A 5,796-nucleotide genomic window follows, 5' to 3' on the forward strand; every position below is an offset into this window, starting at 1 on the left:
TGTCCACAGCCCCGGGCAAACTAATTTTGCATTTTGTATTAAAGTAAAAATTATTAAAAAAGTATTTAATATTACTATTTTTAAAAAATTTTTAAAAAACAATGTTTGCGTTAAACAATGAACTCCCCCTTTTGTAAAATCATAAAATTATAACACAATAAAATATGTTTTGAAATCAGCCCTTGTTAAACCTCCTATTTGTTATAATATTTAGTTCCTTTTAATTTTACTATTGTTTATTTTTATTCATTTATACCCTTCTTTGTTCTTGCCCACCCCCTCCCAACAAAAAAAATTTGCGTCTTTTTCCCCGGGTTAAACTGGGGGGAGGAAAAAACTCAAGAAATTAATCTTTTGTTTTATCCCTTAATCCTTCCGCTTTTGAAGTAAAAACAAAACCAAAAAAGGAAAAAACCCAAAAAAATTAAAAAAATAAAAAAAAAGAGAAAGGAAAGGAAAAAAAAAAAAGGGGGGGGGGGAAGGGGGAGGGAGGAGGAAAGAGAAAAGAAAAGGAGGGAAGGGGAAAAGGGGAAGAGAAAAGGAGAGGGGGGGAGGAGGGGGAGGGGGGGTAAGGGGAGGGGAAAAGGGGAAAAAGAGGGGGGGAGGAGGAGGAAAGGGGGAGGGAGAGAAGGGAAGGGGGGGGGAGGGGGAGGGGGGGAGGGGGGAGGGGGGGGGGGAGGGGGGGAGGGGGGGAGGGGGGAGGGGGGGAGGAGGAGGAGGAGGAAGAAGAAGGAGGAGGAGGAGGGGGGAAAAAGGGGAAGGGGGGGGAGGGGAAGGAGGGGGGGGGAGGAGGGGGAGGAAGGGGGGGGAAGAGGGGAGGGGGAGAAAGGAGAAGAAATAAAACAGAAAGGGAAAAAGAAAAAATTAGGAGGGGAAATAAAATAAATGAAAACGAAAAAATTTTAAAAAGAAAATAGGAAAAAGAGAGAAGGGGGAAAAAAAACCGGAGAAGGGGGAAAGGGGAAGAAAAAGGGAAAAAAATAAACAAAGAAAAAGTGAGAGGATGAAAAGGAGAGGGAGAAGAGAACAAAACACACACACACACACGATGATTATGATAAAAAAAGAAGATAATGAAGAAGACGAAGAAGAAAATGAGAATAAAAAAATAATACAAAAATAATAAGAAAAGGGGGAAAAATAAACAAGGCAGAAAATCAGCTGCAGAAGACGAAGAAGACGCAAGGGCGGGAGTCGCCCTGCCTCCCGATTCCTGTTGTTGTTGTTGCCTCGCCAGTTTTTGCCGCCGTTGCATGTGCGGTGTCGAGCCGAGAGGCTTTCTTCCCTCGCGAACAGCGTCCTATTCAGCGACGAACATCCACTCTACAAACAAACACCGCGGCGAAATGAGGCGACCGGTACGTACTGCGAATCGCGCCGGAGAGGCTGGGCGTATCTGAGGCGCTGACGGAAGAGGGTTGGAAAGGATGGAAAGGGATACAAATGAAGGGCGCTCGCAGGTAGCTCCGACCCGTCAGTCAAAACATCCCGGATGATTAATGGACTCGTTTCCCGCCCCTTTTTTTCGCGGGTTTTCAACAAGTCAGCTGATTAGGGCTGTCACCTTGCGGTTGTTGGTTATTTTTTTCTAAGAACATCTTTTTTTTTTTTTTCCTTCTTCCCCCCCCCCCAACCCTTTGGGTATTATGATCCTTCTTGGTTTACCCCTTTTTTTTTTTTTTTTTTGTTTTTTTTTTTTTTTTTTTCTTTTTTTTTTTAAAAGGGTTTTCTTGTCGATTTATAATAATTTTACCCCGGCTTAAAAGGGCGAGGCACTCATATATTTATTTCTACTTTGGTTTTTTTTTTTTTACTCTCTCTCTCTCTTGGGGGTTAAATTCTTGTTGTTTTAAAGTTTTTGGGGGTTTTTTAAAAATTTTAAAGGGAAATTTTCTGTTTAAATTTTTGTAAGTTCCCAAATAAATTAAAGGGTAGACCCCTTTTAAAAATTTTGATATAAAGAAGATCATTAAAAGAAAATATAATTGTCATGACAGGTACGACAAAAAAATGTCATTTTCAGGAAGTTAAGATTTTTTTTTCATGATTAAAATTTTTTTCTTTTTTGGTTTGTCCCCTTTTTTTTTTTTCTTCTGTTTTCCCCTCTTTTTTTACCCCCCCCCCATTTTTTTTTTTTTTTTTTCCCCCCCCCAACCCCCCCTTTTTTTTTTTTTTTTTTTTTTTTTTTTTTTTTTTTTTTTTTTTTTTTTTTTTCTCCCCCCCCCCTTTTTTTTTCCCCCCCACCCCCCCCCCCCCACCCCCCCCCCCCCCCCCTTTTTTTTTTTTTTTTGAAAAAAAAAAACCCCCCCCCCCCCCCTTTTTTTTTTTTTTCCCCCCCTTTTTTAATTTTTTAATTTTTTTTCCCCCCCTTTTTTTTTTGGGGGGGGGTTTTTTTTTTTTTTTTTTTTTTTTTTTCCCCCCCCCCCCCCCCCTTTTTTTTTAAAAACCCCCCCCCCCCCCCCCCCCCCCCCCCCCTTTTTTTTTCCCCCCCCAAATTTTTTTCTTTCCCCTCTCCTCCCTTCCCTTTTTCTCTCTTTTCTCCTCTCTCCCTTCTCTCTCTCTTTTCCCCCCTCTCTTCTCCTTTTTTTTTTTTTCTCTCTCTCTTCTTCTCTCTTTCTCCTCTCTCTCTCTTTCTCCTTTTTTCCCCTTTTCCCCCCTTTTTTCTCTTTCCCCCCCCCTTTTTTTTTTTCTCTCTCCCTCTTTCTCCTCTTTTTTTTTTTCCTTTTCCCCTTTCCCCCTCTTTTCTTCCCTTTCTTTTTTCTTGTCCCCCCTTTTTCCCCCCCCCCCCCCCCCCCCTTCTCCTCTTCCCTTTTCTTTTCCCCTCTCCCTTTTCCCCCCTTCCCCCTCCCTTTTTCTTTTTCCCCCTCCTCTCTTTCCCCTCCCTTTTCCCCCCCCCCTCCCCCCCTTCTCCCCCTTTTTAACCCTTTTTCCCCTTTTCCCTTTTTTTCTTTTTCCCCCCTTTTTTTCCTTTTTCCCCTTTCCCATTCCCCCTCTTTTTTTTTTCCCCTTTCCCCCCCCCCCAAAAAAATTTTTCCCAAAAAAACCCCCCCCCCCCCCTTTTTTTTTTTTTTTTTCCCCCCCCCCCCCCCCCCCCCCCCCTTTTTTTTTTTTTTTTTTTTTCCCCCCCCCCCCTTTTTTTTTCCCCCCCCCCTTTTTTTTTCCCTTTTTTTTTTTTTCCTTTCCCCCCTTTTTTTCCCTTTCCCCCCCTTTTTTTCCCCTCCCCTTTCTTCCCCTTTTTCTTTTTTTTTTCTCCCTCTCCCCTTTTCCCCCTTTTTCTTTCCTCCCTTCCCCTTCTGTTTTTTTTGGGGGGGGGGGGTTTCCCCCCCCCCCTTTTTTTTTTCTTTTTTCCCCCCTAAACAAAATTAAAAAAAAAAAAATTTTTTTTTTTTTTCCCCTTTTTTCCTTTTTCCCTTTTTTTTTTTCTTTTTTCCTTTTTTTCCCTTTTTTTTTTTTCCTTTTTTTCTTTTCTTCCGTTTTTTTTTTCTTTTTTTTTCTTTTTTTCCCCCTTTTTTCCTTTTTTTTTTCTTTTTCTCCTTCCCCCCTTTTTTTCTTTCCTCCCTCTCTCCTCCTCCTTTCTCGTCTCCCTTTCTCTCCCCTTTTTTTCCTTTTCCTTTCCTCCTCTTCCTTTTTTCCCCCCCCCCTTCTCTTCCCTTTTCTTTTCTTTTCCTTTTCGCTTCTTCTTTTCTTCTTTCTTCTCCCTTTTCTTTCCCTTTATTTCCCCTTTTTTTTCCCCCCTTTTTCTTTCCCCCCCTTCCCCCCCCCTTTTTTTCTCCCCTTTTTTTTTTCTCCCCTTCTTCCCCCCCCTCCCCCCCTTCTTCCCCCCTTTTTTTTTCCCCCTTTTTTCCCCGCCCCTTTTTTTTTTTTTTTTCCCCAAAAAAATTTTTCCCTTTTTCCCCTTTTTTTTCCCCTTTTTTTCCCCCCCTTTCTCTTCTTCTGTCTCTTTTCTCTCTTCTCTGTCTGTCTCTCTGTCGTCGTCTGTCTGTCTGTCTGTCTCTCTCTCTCTCTCTCCTCTCTCTCTCTCTCTCTCTCTCTCTCTCTCTCTCTCTCTCTCTCTCTCTCTCTCTCTCTCTCTCTCTCTCTCTCTCTCTCTCTCTTTCTCTCTCTCTCTCTCTCTCTCTCTCTCCCTCTCTTCGTGTTTATGTGTACTGAGTTCAATTAACCGCACTCGGGCTTGTCAATAGCGAGATACGATGTCGAATAAACTTTTAGACTTTTTTTTGTTAGTTATTGATATGCTAATTAGCTGAAAGAATTGAATGAACGGAGCAGATTCGCTTTGTGAATAAGGACGTTTTTTTTTATAGTCTGTCTGTTTGTTATGCTTCTTTGTCTGTCTGTCTGTCTTTCCATTTTTTCTGTCTCTGTGTTTGTCTGTCTGTTTCGTCTGTCTGTCTATATCTGTTTGTCTGTCTTTGTCTCTGTTTTTATCCACCCGTCTGTTTGTATGCCTGTCTGTCTCTCCCTTTTCTCTGAATATGCCTGCCTGTCTGTCTGTCTCTTCATCTGCCTCTCTCTGTCCGTCTGTCTGTCTGCCTGTCCGTCTGTCTCTCCCTTTCTCTCCCTTTGTCTGTCTGCCTGCCTGCCTGCCTACCTGCTTGCCTGTCTGTCTGTCCGTCTGCCAGCCTGTCTGTCTCTCCCATTCTCTGTGTCTGTCTGTCTGCCTGTCTGGCTATCTGTCTGTTTGTCTCTCTCTTTCTCTTCCTCCTCTGTCTGCCTGCCTGCCTGTATGCCTACCTGCCTGCCTGTCTATCTGTCTGCCTGCCTGTCTGTCAGCCCGCTAGTCTGTTTATCTGCCTGCCTGTCTATCTGTCTGTCCGTATCTCACCTCACTCTCTCTCCCTCCCCCTCCACCCCACCCCACCCTTCCTCCCTCTATTCACCAATTCCCTATTATTTTTCTTTCATTTATCGTCATAACAATAATTATCAAAACAAACACAAAGAGGACACAGACGGCGAGAAACACGTAGGGCACAAGAAGCGAGAGAAAAAGACATTGTTTACACAGGTCCTCTTGGGTGTGCTTGTTTACATGATATGTCCACCGCCCACTCGTGTGTGTGTGTGTGTGTGTTTGTGTGTGTGTGGTGTGTGTGTGTGTGTGTGTGTGTGTGTTGTGTATGTGTGTCTTGTGTGTGTGTGTGGTTGTGTGTGTGCTGTTTGTGTGTGTTTTTGTGTGTGTGTGTGTTGTGCTTATTGTGCTTGTGTCGTGTGTGCTCGTGTGTGGGGTTGGGTGTGTTGTGCTAGTGCTTGCAGTGTGCTTGTTGGTGTGTGCTTGTGTGTGTGATGTGTGATGGTGTGTGTGTGTGTGGGTTGGCGTGTGGCTTGGTGTGTTGCGTGTGTTGTGCGTTTGGGTGTTGTTGTGTCATTCTTATAGTAAAGCATAGTATACACACACACACACACCACCACACACACACACACACACACAACTCCCCCCTCCCCCCCGACATATGTACCTTACCACTTCTTTTTTTTCCATCTCGGCAAACACTTGTATAAGCAGGTCATCAAATCAAACAAGACGAACCTGTTTTACTTTGTTTACACGACTCTGCGTACATGTGTGCGTTTGTGTACACACATCCGACCACTTGGCATATCCACATATTTGTTTGTTTGCTTTTTATTTGTTCATTGTTTGACGTCTAAACTTATGGGAAATACATTTGCATATTCAATATAGATATATAGGTTTGGATAGCGAAAGAATTTATACTTTTAATGCTGATAACGGAAAAAAAGTAAATAACATTAATATTTTTAAAAAGTAAGAATGATAATGATAACGATAAT

This window comes from Penaeus monodon, chromosome 18, assembly GCF_015228065.2.
Source record: "Penaeus monodon isolate SGIC_2016 chromosome 18, NSTDA_Pmon_1, whole genome shotgun sequence".
Lineage (NCBI taxonomy): Eukaryota > Metazoa > Arthropoda > Malacostraca > Decapoda > Penaeidae > Penaeus > Penaeus monodon.